The sequence below is a fragment of the Pinus tabuliformis genome, chromosome 3_1, assembly GCF_031772625.1.
Source record: "Pinus tabuliformis cultivar Carrire ecotype Pingquan chromosome 3_1, CPIR1, whole genome shotgun sequence".
Lineage (NCBI taxonomy): Eukaryota > Viridiplantae > Streptophyta > Pinopsida > Pinales > Pinaceae > Pinus > Pinus tabuliformis.
Window position 1 is genome coordinate 383365459 of NC_142301.1, and position 23191 is coordinate 383388649.

The window sequence follows — 23191 nt, forward strand, 5'->3', positions numbered from 1 at the left end:
TATAATTAAATCAGATTATAGTGGTATTTCGCATTGCAGAAATCAACGGTAGTATAAGGTATATCTAAGTGCATAATTGGGTATTTCACATTTCGAAAATCAACGACAATATTTTTTTTAATTCTTTTTTCGGAGCAAGTAATAAAATTGATTTTCACTGGTCACAACCACCTACAACATTTTGCAGTACCAACCGCTAAAGATTTATAGCTCATGAAGATAGTCAAAACTCTTCCAACCTTAAATAAAAAATGAAAAAACACACGATGATAATATGAACATACTATTATCATTTGCAACCCAAGTATAGAGAGAATCTTGTAAATCTGAAAAGAAACTCTAAGGTTCATTCCTTGATTTGTGTAACCTTTTGCAGCCTATGATTTCCCATCTCCATGTCCACCACAACATCCCCCAGAATGATGATGCTTACTTTTTGACTTCATTTTCAACTATTTGTGCATGTCATAGGGATCCTCGCCATTCACATAGTACTAGCCTCGATACCATTGATTTTAGAGTCCAGTGTATGGGTATACAAATGGAATGCTACTTGGTTTCTCTTGTCGACATGGAGAGAAACATACACAACCTAAGAACCTCATGCGAAAGCTTATGGGCCGCCATCATGAACTTCATTGCGAGGCCCAGTTTCCTACGCATGCGCAACAAGGCCAAATAATTTATATGGCAATGGAATTCTACCAACTCCTCATCAGTTTTTGTGAGAATGTAACCCATAATCTTCTTATTGTAATCCTCGATCACATAGAGAAGTCGTGGCCATGAGAGGATATGGTAGAGATAATACTTCATTTGGTAATTCTTTGGCAAACTGTTATGAAACCAGCTCAAGAAAAGATAGAAAAGATAGATCAACGCCTTAGAATTCAGCCTCTTTGAGGGGGAAACCTCCTTTACATTACATAAATGAACAATTCTTGGATGATACAAATGAAAAGACCTCCTTTCTATATATAGGAGTCTAAGGGGTCATAACATAATCAGAGCTGACATAACAACAATAATGTAAGGGCACAATAATAACAATAGTGGGCTTCTATGGGGCACAATAGTAAGAATATGGGCACTACATGGGTACATCAATATAATAAGTTGGTTATACTAATAACAATAAGGGTTTACACTAGTAGTATAGGGGCCTAACATGCCCCTCTCCTTCAAAAAGCGTTGTCCTCAACGCTTGAGTAGTTCTTGATGCTTCTGTATAAAATTCTTGTCCTCCCATGTAGAATATTCAGTGGGTAAGTTCTTCGACTTGATGAGATACTCTGAAATTGATCGATTTCGTAGCTATTGGGTTCTTGTTTACGTGATTGCTCCAAGTGCCATACTTCTTCGCCCTTCTTCCATTCATCCCTTGCTTCGTTTATCCAATTTGGTTGGATAATATAAATAGCACAAAACAATGCTTCCACATCCTCATCCTTGAAGAGTCTTCCCATTCGGTAAGGTCGCCATTTTTTAAGTGCCTGTTGTTTCGTTTGATATTGCACCAAAGTGGCATTATCCTTTAAAAGTTGGAGAACTTGTTGTTGATGCTCGATGTGATCTTTCACTGCTTGAACCTTTTTCTTCTTGATATGTCCTTCTATCTCTAGAGTTTGAGGAGTGGTAATTTCTTCCAATCCTTTACAAGATATGGTCAGATTTATTTCTTGATGCTCGATGTGATCTTTCACTTCTTGAACATTGTTCTTCTTTATATGTCCTTCTATCTTGATAGTTTGAGGAGTGGTAATTTCGAACAATGAATTACAAGATATGGTTGGATTCATTTCTTCTTTCTTGATGAGATCTTTCACTTCTTGCACATTTTTCTTCTTGATATGTCCTTCTATCTTGAGAGTTTGAGGAGCGGTAATTCTTGCCAATGCTTTACAAGATATGGTCTGATTCATTTCTTCTTTCTCCGAGGTGGGGTCCTGGCATATATCTTCTTCTTTTGTTGTTTCTTTATCCTTTTCTTCCTCCTCTTCATATTCTATGTAAAATAATTTCTTCTCAGCACACTTATGACCTTTAGTGCATTTTCTATCACAATTGTAACAAAGCCCTTTTTCTCTTTTTTCTTCCAATTGTTGTGGTGTAACCCTTGTAGGTTGTGGAAGGCTAGGAGAAAAAACACTTCCATCTTTATAGTTGTGAGGGGTACACTTCCTGGTTTCCATAATTTTGCTTTCCACTATGTCACAAAGCCCTTTTACTCTTTCCAATTGTTGTGGTGTTGCTCTAAAGAAGGTGTTGCTCTTTGTATCCTCATAATGTGCTATCATTTCCTCCGTGAAAATTGACCACGTAACAAGTTGTTTACGAGAACAAAGCCCTTTGTACCATAAAAATTGATCTGGTTATAAATATGAAGATGCAATACATACCTTTTGTAACAGTTGTACACCATGTATATCAAAATATTGCTCCATCTGAAGTATCCAATTTACCGGATCCTTGCCATCAAACTTCCTCATCTTGCTTTTTCTTCATTTTAGGAGCTCTACCTTGAAATGACTGTAACTCTGTACTTTCGGATCTTTAAGTTCTGAAATTGTGACCTGTAGTAGTCCTCTATGTCCTCTTTCCAATACCACCCGTCTGATCCAAATTGGATTCTCCAAGAAAGAGTTATGCACAATCTCCCAAGATGACCTGATTATAGACTAGTTCAGTAGAGCGAACTTGTACGACGTGCCACAAGTCACTGTTTCAACCTTTGGATCTGAAAAATGTATACAAGAAACTACAGTCCATCCTTGTTTTGTACCTTCTTACGAAATTTCAATCCGATCCCCATAGAGAAAGTTATGAAGATTTTCCCCAGGTCACCTGTTTTGAATGTAATTCAGGAGTCTGGAAAAAGACCAACTTGCTCAGATCATATCTCTGCAAATATCGCGCGAAAAGCTCTAAAATTGGGACCCAAGGTTCATCACGATTTCTTATCAAATGGGTTTTTTTTTTGCGACTTCTAAAACGTCACAAAAAAAAAGGTTATAGCGAAAATTCCATGATGACCTGTTTGGAGCAGCGAAACCCTATAATCCAAAGCTGTGATACCAAATTTTATGAAACCAGCTCAAGAAAAGATAGATCAACGCCTTAGAATTTAGCATATTCGAGGGGGCAACCTCCTTTACATTACATAAATGAAAAATTCCTGGATGATACAAATGAAAATACCTCCTTTCTATATATAGGAGTCTAAGGGGTCATAACATAATCAGAGCCGACATAACAATAATAATGTAAGGGCACAATAATAACAATAGTGGGCTTCTATGGGGCACAATAGTAACGATATGGGCACTACATGGGTACATCAATATAATAAGTGGGTTATACTAATAACAATAAGGGGTTACATTAGTAGTATAGGGGCTAACACAAACACATCAGATTACATGTTTGAATGGAAAGCAAGTCTTCCATAGTAGCTTCGTGAATGCAAACCCTGGCTTCATCTGAGAGTGTTTAAATAGTAGAATATAATAGACTACTTAAACCCTTCTTGTTACTTGCCCTTTATTGGCCAATCTTCTAATTATGTGGGTTTTATTTTAAATCTGTGAAAGAGCGGAAATCTGATCAAAATTCTTCTCTTGGAATTTTGTTTCCATTCACTCTACAAGGCCCTTGAGGCCCACCTTAAGTCTCAAGATGAGGAAGTAGGGAATATTCATAAATCTAAGGTAGAAACGACATCCAAAGTAAGAACTTTCTTTGATAAATGGCAAGTTTAGTATGTGGAAGGTGGGATCTCAAAGCCAAATCGTGATCTTGCAGATAACAAACAGGGTTCAAGTGAAAGTTTCAGAATGTGCCTTTCATACAAGTAAATCTTATTTCTCTTCTCTACTTAGTTTCTCCTTGGATATTTTTGACAAATATGTTTTGATCACAAGACATTCAAACACTGAAATATAGGGTTAACCTCTCATTTGAATTTATATTTGTGTCAAGAGATGGGATAAAAGGTATCTATCTTCAATGGTAATTGTTGTGAGGGTAATGTCCCCCAAAAATGAGAAATTCCCATCCATTTCCCTACAATATCATTGATACATCATCTACATCCTCTGTTTCCGTGGAAGGAAACCCTAATGATCTGGAGAAATCTGCAGGCACCTTTGTGTTAATTCTTACCATTAAAGCACTTCTTGGCACTGGAGGTATTGATTTCCATTGCTTAATATAGGCAATCACCCCACATTCTATATTCTTGAAATCTCCCCACATTCCTTGGCGAATGCCAATCTCTGCAATCTCCCATGGGATTCCCATGCCTTCATGATGAAATAGGATCACCTCACAAGCATAAATTTTCCATCTCCTTTCCATGCTTCCACTATCAAAATATAAAGGAAATTTTAAACAACAAAATATGTAAGTACATGGATCTAAAAATTAAAGACTATAAACAAAAATTTTTGTAGAAAAATTACCAAAGAATGCAATAAAAAATAGTTGCTTGAATGCACCAACTGGAATAGTATAGGTCAACACTTTTTGGTTTGTTGTGTCTTGCGAGTGAAGGATATGGTACACCCTAGTAGCGTTAACCCCAAAATATAAACCAAACTTTAAAAAACTATTAAATAAAACAAAATTTTTAGAATATAAGAGATGGATTTCATTGCACTAATGTTAGCTGAGAATTAGTCAGATAAAAACACCTTGAAACCACCCTAATATCATTATGTTCTCACACGGATGCTTCCTTTATGAAGAAGCACATTGATCAAATTTCTCCTTTATGAAGAAGCTTTGTACAAATAAATCTTCTTTCTCCTCTTCGCTTAGTTTTTCCTTGGATATTTTTGATAGAGATGTTTTCGATCACAAGACATTCAAACTCTGAAATACAGGGTTAACCTCTTCATTTGAGTTTATATTTGTGTCAAGAGCTGGGAGAATAAGTATCCATCTTCAATGGTAACTGTTGCGAAGGTTTTTTCCCCCATCAATGAGCAATTTCCATCCATTTCCCTGCAATGTCTTTGATACATCATGTACCTCCTTTGTTTACATGGAAAAATCTGTAGGCACGTTTGTGTTAATTCTTTCCATTAATGCACTTATTGACAATGGAGGAGTTGATTTCAATTCTTTAATATAGGCATTCACCCCACATTCTATATTTTTGACAGCTCCCCACATTCCTTGGTAGACTCCAATATTTGCAATCTCCCATGGGATTCCCATGTCTTCGTGAAGAAATAGGATCACCTCACAGGTAGAAAATTGTCCATCTCCTTTCCTTGATTCCAATATCAAAATATAAAGGAAAATTTAAACAAAAAAATATGTAAGTATATGGATTTGACAATTAAAGACTATAAACAAAATTTGTTGCAAAAAAATCACCAAAGAATCCAATAGAATATACTTTCCCGAATGCACTAGCTGGAATAATATAGGTCAACACGTCTTGGTTTGTTGTGTCTTCGAAGTGAAGGATTCTATACACCCTAGTAGCATTAACCCCAAAATATAAATCAAACTTTAAAAATATATTAAATAAAACAAAATGTTTAGAAATTAAGAGTAGATTTCATTTCACTAATGTTAATAGAGAATTAGTTAGATAAAAACACCTTGAAACCACTCTAATATCATTCTATTCTCACACAGATTCTTCCTTTATGAAGAAGCACATTCACCAAATTGTTCATGAATATTATTAATCACAAGTTCAATCTTGGAATACTCACTCTCAAAATCAAATTTCTGTAGACCCGAATGCATCTAGCGAGGTATACACACAAAGCTCAATATTATGTTCCTTATATCTCATTAAAGTCAAAATGCATGAAAACAGATATTTGCAGCAAGCAACAAGTAGTTTCACAAGATGCCATGTGGTTGTAAAGCCCACACTTCTATTTCAATTGAATACCAAGTCATTCAAAATGTAAAATAGTTTTTATCTGAGCATGCTTGGCAAGAATATTTTTAGTTTCTCAAAATTTTTATCTTTAACATATTCCAGATGAAAAAAATGAAAACATTTCCAACTAAATAGAGCAGGTGTTGTTCCAATTGAAGATCAAGAAAAAATATCGTTTAATAAGCATCACATTAATCAAAAAAGAAAAATCATGCATGCAGCCTAGAGGATATAAATAATGATGAACAGGAGTTGGATCAGAATCTCAAATTGCAACTGCAATAGAGACCAAATAGAAATATTTTCCCTAATGTTTCTTGTATTTGTTTAGGAACCAAGGAATGTGGGGAGTTGTCAAGAATATAGAACGTGGGGTGAATGCCTATATTAGCGAATGGAAATCAAGTCCTTCGCTATCAAGAAGTGCATTAATGGCAAGAATTAACACAAAGGTGTCTGCACTTTTCTCTAGATATCTAGGGTTTCCTTCCACGAAAACAGAGGATGTACATGGTGTATCAAATACATTGCAAGGAAATGGATGGAAATTGCTCATTGTTAGGGGAAATTACCCTCACAACTATTACCATTGAAGATGGATACGTGCTATCCCAACTCCAAACACAAATATAAATTCAAATGAAGAGGTTAACTCTATATTTTAGAGTTTGAATGTCTTCTATGTCATTGCCCACTATCTCCACTCTACCACACCGTTGCCAAAACCAGACTTCTATTACCTCCTCTAGCTACTGAAAAGTCTTCCATGGCTACAAACTTGAAGTTGTGGGTGCACGTTCATGTGAATGAGTAAATTAAGAGAATGACAAAAACCACGACCTCAGAAACCCTACTTGTATAAAATAAAATCAACATCCAAATAATGGCATTAAAAAAAACATGGAATGCAGAGAGAAAATGGTAAGGAGGAAATATAATTCAATTTCAATCGAAGATTACCTCCCAATCTACTCGAACATGCCTGAAATCATACATGGTAGGAATGGTGAGCTCCTCAATCATTTGAGGAAGTTATAAACCAAGAAGGGTAGGGAGATCCCTGGCCTAAGGCCAAAACCTTAATGTTGCACAGTAGAGCACTGACATATAACTAGTTAAATGTGAAATTGTCCAGAGAATCATGTAGGACATTGAAATTTTTATCATAAAATCGATCATCAGAATAATTGTATGGTTATTATAACAAGATTAATTATAGTATAACAATGGATTTGAAAAGGGTAACAATCTAGACAACCATTCCACCATGAAAATTGTGCGGAAATGCTACATGAAAAATAGAAAAACAATCTCTTCAAATCCCCTGCCATCAAAATCTCTTCAAAGCGGCCATCCTGAAAACCCTAAATTAGACCTAATTCCACTCACTTTCTCCTAATGGAACCAATTTCATCCCAAATCCTCCAAATTCAAGAAGAGTTTGAAACCCCTTGGTGATTTCAATGGCGAGAAAATGAACTTAACCTACTGAAATTTCTAGGAGAATATTCAAACCCCTTAGAAAGTGTTCGGTGCATGAACATGTTTTGCATGCATAATTGGAAAAAGGGTGATATGTAAAGTCATTGTCACATAATGAAACTTTTGGTACATTGCTTACTTTCCATGTTGTAGTGTATTTATCTGCTAGTAATGCTTTGTTACCTAAAATTTTGATGTACATTTTTGTGCCTTGAACAAGTTTATTTACCTCAAATTTGGAAACCTTTGCAATGGAAAGCTTAAATGCTTCAGATATTGTCATCTCGTTCACCTTAGACCACTAATCAATGCAGGATTTCTTCCTCCAAAGCACATTCAAAGTAATCCCTGCCAAATATCTTCATTTTTGTGCACTTCATGGCTATTCGTCGTAGAATTCATCCTCGAACTTCGTTTCTTGTAGTCAGAATGAAGCCACGAGAGCCGCAACAAGAGATCCAGCGTGTTGGCCACGAACAAAGTGAGGCTGTAATAACCCTTGGCCTTCAGCCAATGCATCTCCTCCCACTTGGAAGCCGATGGAGGAGACTTTGCACTTCTAAGAAAATCACAGTTAGAAATTGTGTCCATGACTGCGAAAAAATGGTATTTCACCAGATCCTTGGCAACTGTCAGGGAATCGAGCTGGCTACATTACGGAGATGGAAATTCACCTTCTGTGGAGTAGAAAAGCATAATTCTTTGTATTAAAATTAGCTTTGTGTCATTGTAAGTGTTAACCCTTGCCAGAAGGCCCTTGGCTTTTCTGTAGCAAAGGCTGGGAAGCACAACGTCGTCGTCCTGGGGTTTGAACCCATGCCTGTCCTTTCCATGGTCATTCTGTGATATAAGGACGTCTGGAAGCAAGATGAAGAATCTCGGTCTATCTGTTTGGAGTTAATCGTGCATTTCTAGCACAATGGCGAGCGATGATTCATCTACCCTTGTCAATGGAAGCTGAGTGATAGAGGGAAAGATGGTCTGATAATGAATCTACCAGTTGTTTTTAGTTTGAATCGATGGTAGATGTTGATTTTCGTGCAATAATATGCTTTCATCTATACCATCCGCATCGAAACCCCCTCAATACTTTGTTTGTGGGAGAACCAAATTCGTGGTAAATCCTTCCATGGTGAGGCAGTCTAGTTTGCAACAAAGTGAAGTATACATTAACACTACCTGTGAATCTGGAAGACACGTGATGGGTGGATGTAGTCAATATTTACTACCACATGGAAATTTATAATTGGGAGGAGGACGATGAAAATGCAGGCTTGCTATTGGGCAGGATGAACAGGATTTTCACCACAGTGAAAGACGCCTATCTACATAAATATATATTTTTGGAACATTGTGATCTAGATCATACTATTCCAAAAAATTACCACAGAAACTTAAATTCTAACATAAATATGTATTATTGAGTGGTTAATGAATAGTAAAATCTCATGTTTTTTTTTAGAGAATTCTAATTGTAGCCGCAAGGCCACTGTTATCTCTAATTTGAAAGATGAGCCCAAACACAACGTCGCTACCATTTTCCTTTGGGTTCAGTCCATTAGTGAAGACGATAACTCTTTCCCTAGAGAGATTCAAAACTCTCAAGCCAATACTCACGATGTTCAACAACAACATAGTGGCATTGTCACAGTGGTGGTTCTGGCCTACCCTTCTTGCTTTGTTAGAGTTGATCACATGGTTCATTTCAAGCTAAAGTTGGGTTGGTTCCTGCTAATTTTCTTATATTGACATAATTGATGTAAATTAACAAGTTATTTTAATGTAATAAACCCCAATGTGTGGTTCACATGAGGACTTTAGGTTAACTTTCCAAAGCACCTTCACATTCTCCAATAATATAAGCACGATTTATTTCCTTGCAGTAGATCTCTGACTATTTTAGGAGATTTAATTTGGGTCTAACCCAATTTCCTTTGCAAAATTAAAAGATTGTAGTCCTAAAGTTACGATTTTTTTCAATTTTATCATTTCTACCTATTGGCCCTAATTTCTGGTCCTCTTTCAAATATCTCAGGTCTCTTCCAAAATTTTTTTTTTTTTCAAGATGCTAATTTGTTCAATTTTTTCAGAGTTTTTTAGGTTCTCTGAGTTTTTCAAGTTGCTGATTTGTTCAAGTTTTTCTGAGTTTTCCGAGTCCAAGTTTATGTTTCCTATATTTTCCAATATCTCCCCAATATTTACTTTTTCTTTATGGAACCTTGGTAGTATATCCCCTGAAATGATATTTGTGACATTCTGTGATCCCTTTCAATGAGATGACTTCTCGAGCATGAAGATTTTTTTTAGTGCTCATATCACAAATAATTTTCCTTTCAACATTCAGTAATTTAATTGTCTGATAAATGTTTGAAAAAGGTCATATATTCTCAAAGGCCTCAAAGAGGAGGAAACAATGGCGGTGGCTTGCAGGTAAGTGTGTTATTTTTATCAAAATGACTAGGAGTAATTTTGTTTTACAAAAAAAAAGAACACAATGTATTATTTCTTGAAGACAAATTAGGCTTAATTTGAGGACTAACAATTGTCAAGTCCACTTACTGTCTTTTCCACTTTTATAGCCATGTGGTGGCTCTTTTTGGCTCTCACAAAGGAAGTTCGTTTGCTTGTTTTTAGATGGATATAGGAAAAATTGGTTATATGTATTACTTACAAGTATTGAATCTTCGGCTCACTGGTAATATTCCATCTAGCTTGGGAGGCTTTAAGGAGGTGGGGCTTTTATATTTTTCTCATAACAATTTACAAGGATTTATACCTTATCTAGGCTATCTTTCATGGCAGACCTTAATGTTTCCAACAATAATATCACAATTTTAGTCCCTTTATCTAGTCAACTTTCCACATTTCCTCCTTTAATATATGAAAACAACTCACATCTGTGTGGAGTGCCTCTTCCGCCTTGCCCATATAATGATGGGACAACATAATCAGAGCATTTAAATCCTCACAGAAAGCAAGCTTCGTTAGTAGCAAGTGTAGCCACAGGGTTTCTCACTTCAAGTTTTTGTATATTTTGCTTGAAATTGGTGGTAATTAAAAGTAGAAAGCACAAGAAGAAAGAAGATTTATGAGAAGTGTACATGGAAAGTTTTCCTAATTCAATGAATGGGTGCTTGAAGGTTACAGGTGTACTAAAACCACTTAGTATCAATGTTGAAACCTTTGAAAAACACTTAGGAAGCTTACTTTTTCTCATTTACTTTAAGCTACAAATGGGCTCAATGCAAATAGTTTGATTTGTTTCGGAGGATTTGGGGATGTATACAAAGCCCAGCTAAAAGATGGAACTGATGTGACAATCAAGAAACTTATTCATGTGAGAGGACAAGGAGATTGAGAATCAACATAAATGGAAATTATTGGTAAAATCAAACACTGCAATGTAGTTCCTCTGCTTGGCTACCACAAAAATGGAGAAGAGACACTACTTGTCTACTAATATATGCGCTAGGGAAGCTTGGACATTGTCTTACATAATCTTATGAAAGAATGCATTAAACTTGATTGACCTGTAAGGAAGAAGATTACGATTGGGGTAGCTAGAGGTTTGGATTTTCTTCACGATAGTTTCATTCCTCACATTATACATAGAGACATGAAATCAAGCAATGTCCTTCTTCATGAAAATCTTGAAGTGACAGTTTTAGATTTTGGAATGACAAGGATTATGAATGCTATGGACACCCATGTGAGTGTCAGCGTAGTTACAAGAAAACCAGGATATGTTCCTCCAAAGTATTACCAGATTTTTAGATGCACAACAAATGGCTATGTTTAGAGCTATGGAGTAATATTGTTAGATCTTCTCACAAGGAAACAACCTACTGACTATGTAGACTTTGGACATAAAAATCTGGTTGGATGGGTCAAACAATATGCAAAATTGAAAATATCAGATGTTTTTTGTAGTATACCTAGGGGGGGTAATATGGGGTTTAGATGTAATTACCCAAGGTAATAATGAGATGTAAGGATAATAAATAAATGGGCCATTGTTAATAAATAAAGTGGTTAACCCACATAATGTAAAAGACCACAAGTAGTTAGGAAATAATGTGATAAGATCATAGTATTGAATATATGGTATTGAGAGACTCATGGTTATTACCCATGGTATTATATGTATGAAGCCTATATAGAGGCTAGAGACTATCCATTGAGGGATGTCACTAAAGATATCAATAAAGAAGAATTTTCATTTTAGCAATTTTTTGTATTGGCTCTTTCAGTTTATTTTATCAAACAATTTTATTATATTTGCAGTTCAATTACACTACAAGAGGTATCAGAGCACCTTCTTGGACAAAGAGGGGCAAATTGTTTTTCCATTTTTGGCAGAATTTTTTTGGGCAGCGAGTTTGCAGATAAAATCTGAAACTTTTGGTGCCAAATTTGAAAAATAAATTGAATATCTAGATTCTTTGTGGAAAAATACTCAATTTTTTTTAAAATAATTGAATCATAGTACAGATGAGGGAGATATAAATCAACTATTTTGCAGAATCTTTTTCTCCCGACACTTCATGGATGACGAATCTCTAGTAAAATTTTGCATTTTGTGTGCGGAATTTTGAAAAACTAATTATACATATGATCTCCTCTTGAAAAATAACCCAATTAAAGAAAAAAAATCGACCAAATCAGACTCTGAATGAGGGAGATATTGCTAGCTTAAAATCAGTTGTTTTTCAAAAAAAATTGTGACAACAGGATAGTTGTGGCGTGAAATTTGAGTTTCCAGAGTGCCCAGATCAGGATTTCAATCACATAAGAAGGTGAAGAATGCATGTTCCATTTCTGACAATAGGCTATAATAAGGATTCTGAGCCATATTGACTAAGTTGTGTCCATTTTACATTTGCCACATAAAGTAGGTAATTTTTTTCAAAACCCTCATTCTACTTCATGGTTTCTACTGAGATGATTTTTACAGGGTGTGATGATGTTCACATTATTAAAGAATTTATACAAGATAACAAGTCACGATTGAAATATTGAATAGCGGCCGTAGGGACAGAGCTGCGCGATGAGGTTGCTAAATGGTGGTTCTCACTTGATAAGTTAGCAAGGTGCCTTCCCAATAAAGAAATTGAAAAAATCATTTTGGACAAATGGTCTCATGCTAGAAAATTAGAATGAGAAACATAAAAGGTTATTCTCTGTTGGTATCTCCTTATTACATGTTCACGGATATATTCAGAAAGTAAAGACCATTGTGTCTACCAATCCTAGTTGCAAGCATAATTTTATTAATGTTCATTTGGCTAAAAGATTACAAGTCCCAACAAAATGAATGGAAAACACACAGGTTGATAATGAGAAGGTGAAAACTTATAAATATTTGAATATTTCTCTCGATAAGTATGTGTTGCATTCTTATTTTTATACTTTAGATATGGTTGATCTGGATATTGTTTTGGGACACCCTTAAATGGAATCCGTGGGTAATATCAATATTAATGCATAGAAGAAATTCCTGAAGTTATGGTATAAAAAGAAGAAAATTACACTACAGGATATTTCCATCAGTAAACAGGCGGAGTCCAAGGAAGACCAAGCAATGAACTCTATAGGTGGAGACACAACAGAGGAGGAATCGATGGTGGAAGTAATAATGGAAGACAAGAAACACAAACAGGGATGACAAAAGGAACCTAATACCACTCAGGCTTCATCAGGTACTAAGTTGAAGAAAGATAATCCATCAATTAAAACTTCAGCATATCACCAACCGCACCACCCAGAAAGAAAACAACTAGCAAGGTGGAAAAGACTTAGCAACAAGGAAGACAACCCCTCGATGACACATAGAGAGGTGAGGTGATCCACCCACAACACATTAACATAGAGGCTAGATCGAGTGTTCACCTTTCTCTGGGATGGCTAGATGCACGTGCATGGTACCAATCGACTACTCTTTTGAGTAGATCTTATTATTTGTGGTATTCTCATGTTTCAGGGACGAAACATGTTTAAGGGTGGTGGAATGTAGTATACCTAGGGGGGATAATATGGGGTAGAGAGGGAGGTACCCATGGTATAAATGAGATGTAAGGATAAAAAATAAATGGGTCAAAGTTAATTAATAAAATGGTTAACCCGCATAATGTAAAGGACCACAAGTAGTTAGGAAATAATGTGATAAGCCCATAGTATTGGATAAATGATATTGAGATACCCATGGTATTGTATGTATGAAGCTTATATAGACGCTAGAGACTCTCTATTGAGTGATGTCAAATATTTTTTGTGTTGACAAGCATATGGCTTGTGGAGTGATATCCTTCCTTAAGGAGTAGTTGTATGGTGTTACCCTAACTTAAGGGTTTGATATTAATAAATATCTAAAGTATTTATATATTTTTCTTGTATTTCTTTTGGGATTATTTACAGTTATTAGGTATATTTTCACTTTTAATAAATTTTTAGGCCAAATCTACTACATCTTTTATTCAGGCCTGATGAAAGATCCGCACTTGGAAGTGGATGTACTTCAACATATTATAATTGCTTGTGAATGCTTAGATGATCATCATTGGTGTAGGCCTACTATGGTTCAAGTATTGGACATGTTTAGAGAGCTTCCAAAGGATGATGAAGATATAAAGCTTGATAGCTTTTCACTGGTAGATGTAAATTTTGAAGAAATTCCTTATCAACAAGTATGATCCTATATTTTCTTGCCTATCATCATTCACACAACGCACATATGTAAATGCAAATAAAGGTCTTGAATGAAACCTCTTTTTTTGGCTCCTCCCCAAACTACCCTACAGTTGTTTCTTTCCTCTGAAGATCAACAAGTATTTTCTCATCAAGCTCAAATACATTGGTAGATATTTTCACCTTAGTCCTACCAAATGTAGATATTGAAGGAAGCTCCTACGTCACAGTTAGTTGTTTAGTCTCTTTTCCTTCTCTTAATTCTTTCAATTCTCTCTTCTCTCTTTGTACCCAGAGTGTGGACATTAGTCTGTTGCTTTTAGCATCCATAAGCACTATTAGCTTGTCCACAATTGCATGTGAATGGTTTCAAAACTGAGATTTTCTTCTCATTGAATAACTATCAATCTTGCAAAGTGTTTAATAAAGGATTTGGATGCTATCTATGGCAATGGTTTGGGATTTGTGTTATTGTTTTGTCTCTCAAATCAAAGAGAGATTTATGGGTGCTATGAATCCTACCTTGAAGAGTGAAATTTATGCATTTGGTCATTTTGAATGTATAGATTAATTAATATAAATTATGGATTCCCACTATGACAATTTGAGATCTTCCAGTATTTTCACTCTAACTAAGCAAGGAATGAATGACTCTAGTATTTCACTCTAACTATGCATAAGTAATGAAAAAGCATTTATGTTTCTATTTTTTATGATAGTTTTTTTCTTCAAGGAAAATATAAGGGGTAAACCTAAGGGATGCTTCCCATATTTGTTGGATGGCATTGTTAGTTAACCCATTGGTGTAAATTAGTGTTCCTAACTAAAGGGAATTTGAATTGGGCATGTGCTAGGATAGAACTAGCCAAACGCACAACCAAATTGCAATAACGAGTTGAACTAACCCCTTAGATTATTACTTTATTGAATTATGATTATGATTATGATTACAACGAGAAGTATTCCTCCTTGTCCATCTTTGTGAATTTATAGAGAAATATATAAGACCTTTCAAATAAATTTTCACAATTGTTGATAGATTTCTTTGGTTATAAAATAAAGATCTTGATAGAGGAAGGACATTTTCTTTTTGGTGTGCAGTACTTCATTTTCTTCTTTCAGAACATTTATCGAAGGTAAAAAGTAAAATTGAAGCCACTTTCCCATTAGATGTACATGTTAAAGATGCTATTGATTTTGCATAATTTTATCTCTTCTTATAGAGGCTTTGTTCCATTTCTTCATTGTTAGCATCATCACACATTGGTATTTATTTGCAAATGCATTTGCATATATTTCAGCTTCATTCATACTAGATACAAATGTTGAAGGAGTCTCTGCCCATTACTGTGTTTTTTTTCTCCTTTTCATGTGGAGGGCTCCATTTTGGTGTTTTTTGCATCCCCGAGGACCGTTCTAAACTCTCATTATCAGGTTTATAGTTGAATCTGATCTATTTCTATGTCTTGTTCTCTATGATTTTTCTAAGAGATTGATGCATTCACCAAATATTGATTTTATTAGTAGAATCTATGTTTCTCGTGTTTTAAGATTATATTAATAAATATTTTAGATTCCAATTGACAGTAAGATAATTTTTTAATGTTGTGTCTCCAAATACAAAACATACATGAACTCTTTCACTTCTCGATTGTCCTTTCAATAATATGGATTTGATTTTATGGAGCTCTTCTATGACTCTTTCTTTTCACATTTTAATTCTAATTGTGGTAATATACGTGAATCCACAATAGCTCCATATCTTAGTTAATTTACATTCCAAAGATATTGTTATCTTAGTGAATGTACATTGCACACAAATTATTCAAAAATTTGGGAGATGATGATATATTTCTTTTATTAATATTAATTCAACATTATTTCATGATGATATTGGTATCTTAGTGAATGTAAATGCAAGATAGACACAAAAAATTTGGGAGATGATGATATGTTATGTTTGTCAATTTTGATATAGAATTTTTAGATGATGAAATTGATACCAGGTTTGTGAAGATCTGGTATACATGTAGACTAGAAAATGGTGAATTAGGGTTTTCCACCATTGTTTTTATTTATTTATATGTTAATATATCAAGCAAAAGCTTAAATTTAGACTTTTAATTTGAAATTAAAGAAAACTTATATACCTGTTAAACACTCACATTACACATTTTCACCCTAGTCTACACTTTTCCCTTATCATGAAAGGGACACTCAGTGGCTATTGGATTTTTCCCTTCTATTTAGTGATCATGTCTCATGTCAGATGTATTTTATTATCAACTCATTCTCTTTAGACTAAACAATGTCTGTTGTAGGCCTTAATTCACTTCGTCTAGAATAAACAATGATTAATTTGGCATTGTTGCCTCTTATGGTATTTATATCTAATCCTATCAAATCTTTCTATTGTAAGGGTTTAGAACTAAATGTCATGTGTAATTTAAATTCTAGTTTTTCTTGGTTTAAACACTAGGTCTAATCTTATTGGAAAATGTAACTAGGTTCGGTCTTAATTTAATGTATTTGAGTCATCTTTTAATGCACTTGTCAAAATAATAAAGAAAATAATAATAATTATTATTATTGTTACTTATTAAAGCATGAGTTTCATGCTTAGATCACCATGTTTTAGGACAAATTCCCCACTGAGGACTTCTAGGATTTATTCTGAGTCAATAAAGTCATTGTACCTAAAAGATACCCTTCTCGAGATTTTGAATAATGTAAAAAGGTTAAGTATTGAGTCAAATGTGATTTATGCATCCTCCACATCAAGTCAGCCTAAGGAAACTAATTTGACCTCACATGGAGCCTATAAATATAAGCAAGTTCATTTGGAACACACTCTCTCACAAGAAGTTCAATATCTCTTGAAGTCGGAGGTAGTGCGAAGTACAAAGTCGGGAAGCCAAAAGATGTGTGAGTTTATTGGAGTCTAAGGAGAAGAAGAAAAAATAAATTTTGGTGCCTCTCTCTCTCTCTTTATTTCGTGTCCTAGCTTGGGAGATTGAAGTCTTCCAAATTTCGTTGATGCCGAAAGATGCCTGATGTCGGAAGCTTCCTGATGTTGGAAGAGATGTCAAAGATATAGGAGACTAACTTGGTGCGGTGGGGAGGTCTGGTCTTTTTCTAGGCTGAAGAGTCTCAAAGAATACTATTGAAAGGAAGATAATTTTGACTTGATTTTCCCCTCGAGGGGGTTTTTCCCTGGCATAGTGCCTTCATCAAGTGTCTATTATTTTATGTGTTATTGCTTTGGTAATTGCTTGATGAGCTAAAAGGGAGAAGATATAAATAATCATAATAAAAAATCAAGAACATCACAAGTAATTATCAAGTATAAGAAGATATCTTCTGCCTTTTTTATTTTCTAACATGGTATCAAATATTTGGTGAAGAAAGTAGAAAAAGGGAGTCTGAAGCACCTGATCAATGAACCATTCAAAAAGGTTTATTTCAGTGAAGAAATCCACTATATTCAAGGAAGATGTCTAACACAATCAAGGTATAGAACAAAATTGAAGGAGCCTCAAACTACATGTCGTGGAAGAAGAAGATTGACCTCATCCTTGGAAAGAACAAGGTACTACACTTGGTCAAAGGAAAAGTAAAGAAGCATACAGATGACTCTAGTGATGTTGGCATATTAAAATTTAGAGAATTAGAATTGGTGGCCATGAATCTACTGGTAGAATTAATAAAGGACAATCTTGTACCATTTATAACCAACATCGATCATGTTCAGGAAATGTATGAAGCCTTGTCAAAGTTATTCACTATTAAGAACATTGGTCAAGTGGAAAGCTTGAAGAATGAACTAAGGACCACAAATATGACTAAAGAAGATATAGTGGCTTCCTTGTTTATGAATATAGAAAGAATCAGAGATGATATTTTGTCCATTGATGAAATTGTTCTACACAAAGAACTTGTGATCACTACCCCATTACGATTGCCACCGTCTTAGGGTGCATTTACTATAGGTCTTAACATTTGGAAGAAAGCTACCACTTTTGAAGAAATATGGACTACCTGCTGTCAAGAAGAATTAAGGATATCATTAGTCTCCAATACTGAAGGAGTATCAAATGCCTACATTTCTCAACACAAAGGAAGGAAATTGAAAGGACCAAGGAAGAATGTTGACATGTCCAAGATAGAATGATATCAATGTAATAAGAAGGGTCACTATATGATTGACTGTCCTGATAATCCAAAGAATAAGAAGAGAGATAGAGATCATGCTAACATTGCTGAGGAAGGAGACTCAAATAAAGAAAAACATGAAGAATCTGATATAAGGGATTTACATTATTAAGTCCTTTTGTTTTAGCCTTAGATATTATATTTTGTATGTTTATAATTTACAGGTTTTAACATGTTTTTGGAAAAGAAATTTTTTCTATTTTATAAGTTTATAGGTATCCCTAAATCTTTGGAGGGAGCCACTAACAACTCCCAAAAATAAGTATCTCATTTCCTTTTAGATTTTGGTTTCATGTACTTGTTTAATTTTTTATTATATTAATACTAATCACCATTCTCCCTTTATTTCCTTGATTAGGAAAACATATGTTATATCCTCAAGGAATCTGAAGAGAGACGCCCAAGATAAAGTTTGTCAAGAAACAAAGGTATGCCTTAAACTACAATATATTGATTTCTTTATATAAAAGGTTCATTTATTTGGCAATCTATTACTAAGAATGTTGTGTCTAGCTATATTGAATCATATTGATTCTTTTTCTAGGTGACTCATCGCTTGATAAATCTACGCCACTCCTATTATTAACTAATTTTATAGAACTCTAAATAGGATCTCTGGAAAACCCTAACCTAAGGGTCAACTGACAATGTGTGAAACCCTAGTCTGCTTAGGGTTATTGTGAAATTCTATTTGAATTTGTTTTTTATGATGTCATGTCTAGGATTTTAGTATGATCATGAAATCTTAGCTTGTTAAGGTTAAATGATGTTTGGTTGAGATCTTGAACCTTTGAAATTTTGGAATAGTGGGGTTTGCTTTACTATGTTATTAAACACTAGATCTTTAGGGTTTGGTTGCACTTATAAGCAAAACCTTTGTTATTTATTTGAAAGCAAGATTCTAGGAATGAAACCCTAGGATTTATATTGGAAGTAAGAAGGAAGGTTTATGATGCAGGAATATTTTTCCAAATATTATGTTGATGTTCCTACTATAAAAAGTTGGGAAGCACCATCAAGTTTTCTGGAAGACCCCAGAGGTTTGTATTTGATTATGTACATGTGAAAGTTTATTATTGATTAGGGTTGTGTTTGTACAAGTAAACATCTCAAAACTTTTGATAGCATGCGGGCTAAGGATCAGTTTAATTAGGAGATATTTGTTGTCCTTGATCTGTTGGATCAAGGGGTGATGAGGCTTTGTGACCGAAGAATTTCCTAGTAAGACATATGGCCAACACTTTGTGTTGATGTATGGCTTCCGAAGTTGGAAGGTTGGTGTTGGTCATTGAGCTCTAACATGCACCTGGATTTCTAGGTCGATTGTTAGCAAGTGAGATTGATGGTAACTAGAGGGGCTAAAAGCTTAAGCCAATATTAGTCCCACCGAGATACATTGACCTGGTCAGGAATCTAGTCCGTAGCATTGCGGTGCCTAAATTGTTAAGAGACCAATGGATAAATTTCCCTAGTGAGGAATCTAGTTTGTGGCATTGTGGTGCCTAAATTGTTGAGAGAATAATGGATAGATTACCCCAATCAGGAATCTAGTCCATGGAATTTTGGTGCCTAAAGCTCTTCATGGTTCATATAGTTGAGATCTTCATTGTACTTGTATATGATGAATACCTCTCTACTTAAGAGCAAGTGTTGGAAAATGTAACTAGGTTTTGTCTTCATTTAATGTATTTGAGTAATCTTGTAATATAGTTGTCAGAAGAATAAATAAACGAATTGTTATTATTATTATTATTATTGTGACTTATTAAAGCATGGGTTTCATGCTTGGGTCATGATATTTTAGGTCAAGGTCCCCATTAAGTACTTATAGGATTTATTCTGAGTCAATATATTCATTGTAATTTTAAAGAGACCCTTCTTGGGATTTTGAATCATGTAAAAGGGTTAAGTATTGAGTCAAATGTAATTTATGTATCCTCCACATCAAGTTGGCCTACAAGAGATCAAGTCAGACTAAGGACACTAATTTGACCTCACATGGAGCCTATAAATACAAGCAAGTCAAATTCATTTGGAACACACTATCTCACAAGAAGTTTGATATCTCTTGAAGTTGGAGGAAGTGTGAAGTACAAATCTAGGAAGCCAAAATAAGTGCGAGTTTGGTGGAGTCTGTGGTGAAGTAAAATTCTAAGTGCAGACACAAACAATTCCTCTAGCCTGATAGCTGGTCTAGCCCTAAACAAGACACTCTATGAAAGATTTCCTTAGGTTATAACCAATTAAGAGGGCCTACCTCTTAGTACACTTATCCCATTTGGTGATGACCTTGCTTGCCCAGTCCATCTAACTCTTGTTTCCTTCTTCGAACACCTGAAACAAGCAAACAACAACAAACAACAATCCTGAAAATAGACAAATTGTAATTCAACCTACTTAACACATCAAGAATCATAATCCATAAACATGTGAGATGACAAATTATGTAGGAAGTTAATCGATAGTTTCATATATATTAAATCAAGAAGAGATTACAACCGTTGTCTTGACATTGTTGTTCTCCTCCAACAAAGCTAGGTTCCCAGGCACTTTCGTTAGCATTCCATGGTGGCCTCAACAATGATATTTTTAAGGCTCTTCCATTAAGTCTTCACACCAAACCAAATTTACACCTCCCCCTCACACAAAACTAGAGATCTACAACTATGAATAACTTGTTGATTATTCCAAACTTAATTAGAGCTAGCACACCAACATTAGCACCTAACACTAGCTTGTGCTTGGGAAAAAGGGAGGTTTATATAGCATGACTGGATGGGAGATGGTTCCTATTCTCATGTGAGAAGGTCTTATCTCTTGAGGTACTTCCATCCCAATAGGGGAAAGGAGCCCAAACTGACATCGTTGACTCCATCCAGCGCAACCATTTACTAGAATTTCGTTACGAAGCTTCTAGAGCTGGAAGCTTCAACTCGTTATTTAGAAACATTTCCAAAAGAGGATCGACGTGACTAGAACAAGGCTCAATCACTCTGGTAGGAACTGGGGATAGTTTTAATCCCTTCATATCAGTGCCAGGAGGAAACGAGTCATTACCGCTGATCTTGTAAACTGGGAAAAACAAAATATTTTTGGGAAATAATGCAAAAGGGAATTGTTATGCTCATGAAGAAGGACACAAAGGGAGTTTTTTCATGAGGGGAAAGCATGTAGGGTTCACTTTAGAGGTCCTTTAGGATCAAGGAACAAGGAGTATAGGGACAGTGAAAAAATGTTGTGTAACTGATGCCCCCTAAAGCGTGAAGGCCGAACTAGAGTGAGTAATGAAATTCTTTATGAACTAGTATGGGGAATTGGAGTCTGCCATCGAAAAACATGCAAGTAAGTACAGATACATATACATAATTGAAAACTCTATCAAACAATAGATGAATCATGGTATGGACACAGCCATCCAAGGAAAGATCATGCAAATGGATCCAGGTATGGGCGCAACCATCTGATAAAGAAGATCATATCGAAACCAAAGTATGGTCACAACCATCCATCTGAAAGAGACATGTATATCAACATGATCATGTCACATCGCCTTACAACCTGGACTTTTGTAATATGAGCACAGGGTATTGTGCTCCAACACGACCCGATCAAAGTACAAATTCTAACATGTGAATAGATGTGTTGATGTCGAACATGCTAGAAAATCACTTGATTACCATCCGATGATGTAGATTGTTAACAAGCGTGAGAGAAACCACCAATAATGAAAATGGTCCTCGAGGTACTATCAAGAGAATTCATGAAATGTGAATAAAGGAAATGAATTCAAACACCTATGAAATCACTCAATCGAAAGCCAATGATGTGAACTTATCATCGAGTGTGAAGAACTTGCCATTAGGGCATGCAAGCTCTAAGGTACTAGAAGGGATTCTCTCAGTCAACTTCCTAGATAATGAGCTAAATTTGAAAGGAAGAATGCATGTCGAAGGAGGGCCATAATTTTTTCCACATCATCGACATGAGACAAAGGGATGAAAAACTATTTTGGATGATACAGGAAATCAGGGGTATGTGTAATTGCAGAAGGACAAATCTTGAACATATCGGTGACACGACTAGATGTTCAGCAACTTTTGGATCCATAGGATCGGTGGTCATGATAACACAATAGAGATTAAATGGAAAGCAAAAATAAACAGCCCAACCTAGGAAGGTCAATGATAAAAAGGAGGATATCCCAACCCGACACAAAGAAGAAAGTGTCATGTTCAAGAGTGAGTTGCCGACACAACTGATTAGATTTCCAAATTTTACCCCACCATTCTTGGCAATAACCCCAATATCTTTTTTGAATCACAAGCTTGAAGGATATAACATATTCTTGCACTGTAAGTTCATCCTTTGAATGAATCCGAACTAGTAAGTTTAACGAGCCCTAGGAAATAGACACTCATGTTCATCATGGTGATGAATCCGATGCCGTTTAAAATTTTAACAAGTTCGACAAAGATGCAACTTGGTATCCTTTCCATGTTTAGAGAGTTTGAAAAATACACGGAAAATAAAACTCCACATGGTCCCTTTTCATATATTTGTGTCTCTCGAGCCCAAAAAGGTAGAAAATGATACTTGAGAGAATCGCTTGACCACTTCAGTCAAGGAATACATTTTTCATAATTTGTTCATCCCAAACCGAAAAAAGGGTAAACATATACTAGGCACACAACATTTCACATCCATTAATGAGTTCAAAACAACAAGAGCTCGATAATCTTTTCATGTTTAAAGGGTCAGAAAAGAGCTTGAAAGCGAACCCCCCATTTTATTCTCTTTTACGAGTCAAAAGGGAAAACTACTCGATAAGCTTTTCATTTGAGTTTTACGAATCGAGAAAAGAGCTGAAACGTGACTTGGCACCATTATCGAACATTCATCACCTGTTGC

At 35.2% G+C, this 23191-nt stretch overlaps 1 pseudogene; it reads right to left on the reverse strand.

Moving 5' to 3' along the window:
• Positions 1 to 377: 377 nt before the first annotated feature.
• Positions 378 to 23191, reverse strand: part of LOC149187329 (N-terminal acetyltransferase A complex catalytic subunit NAA10 pseudogene) — a 64042-nt pseudogene continuing 41228 nt past the window's right edge.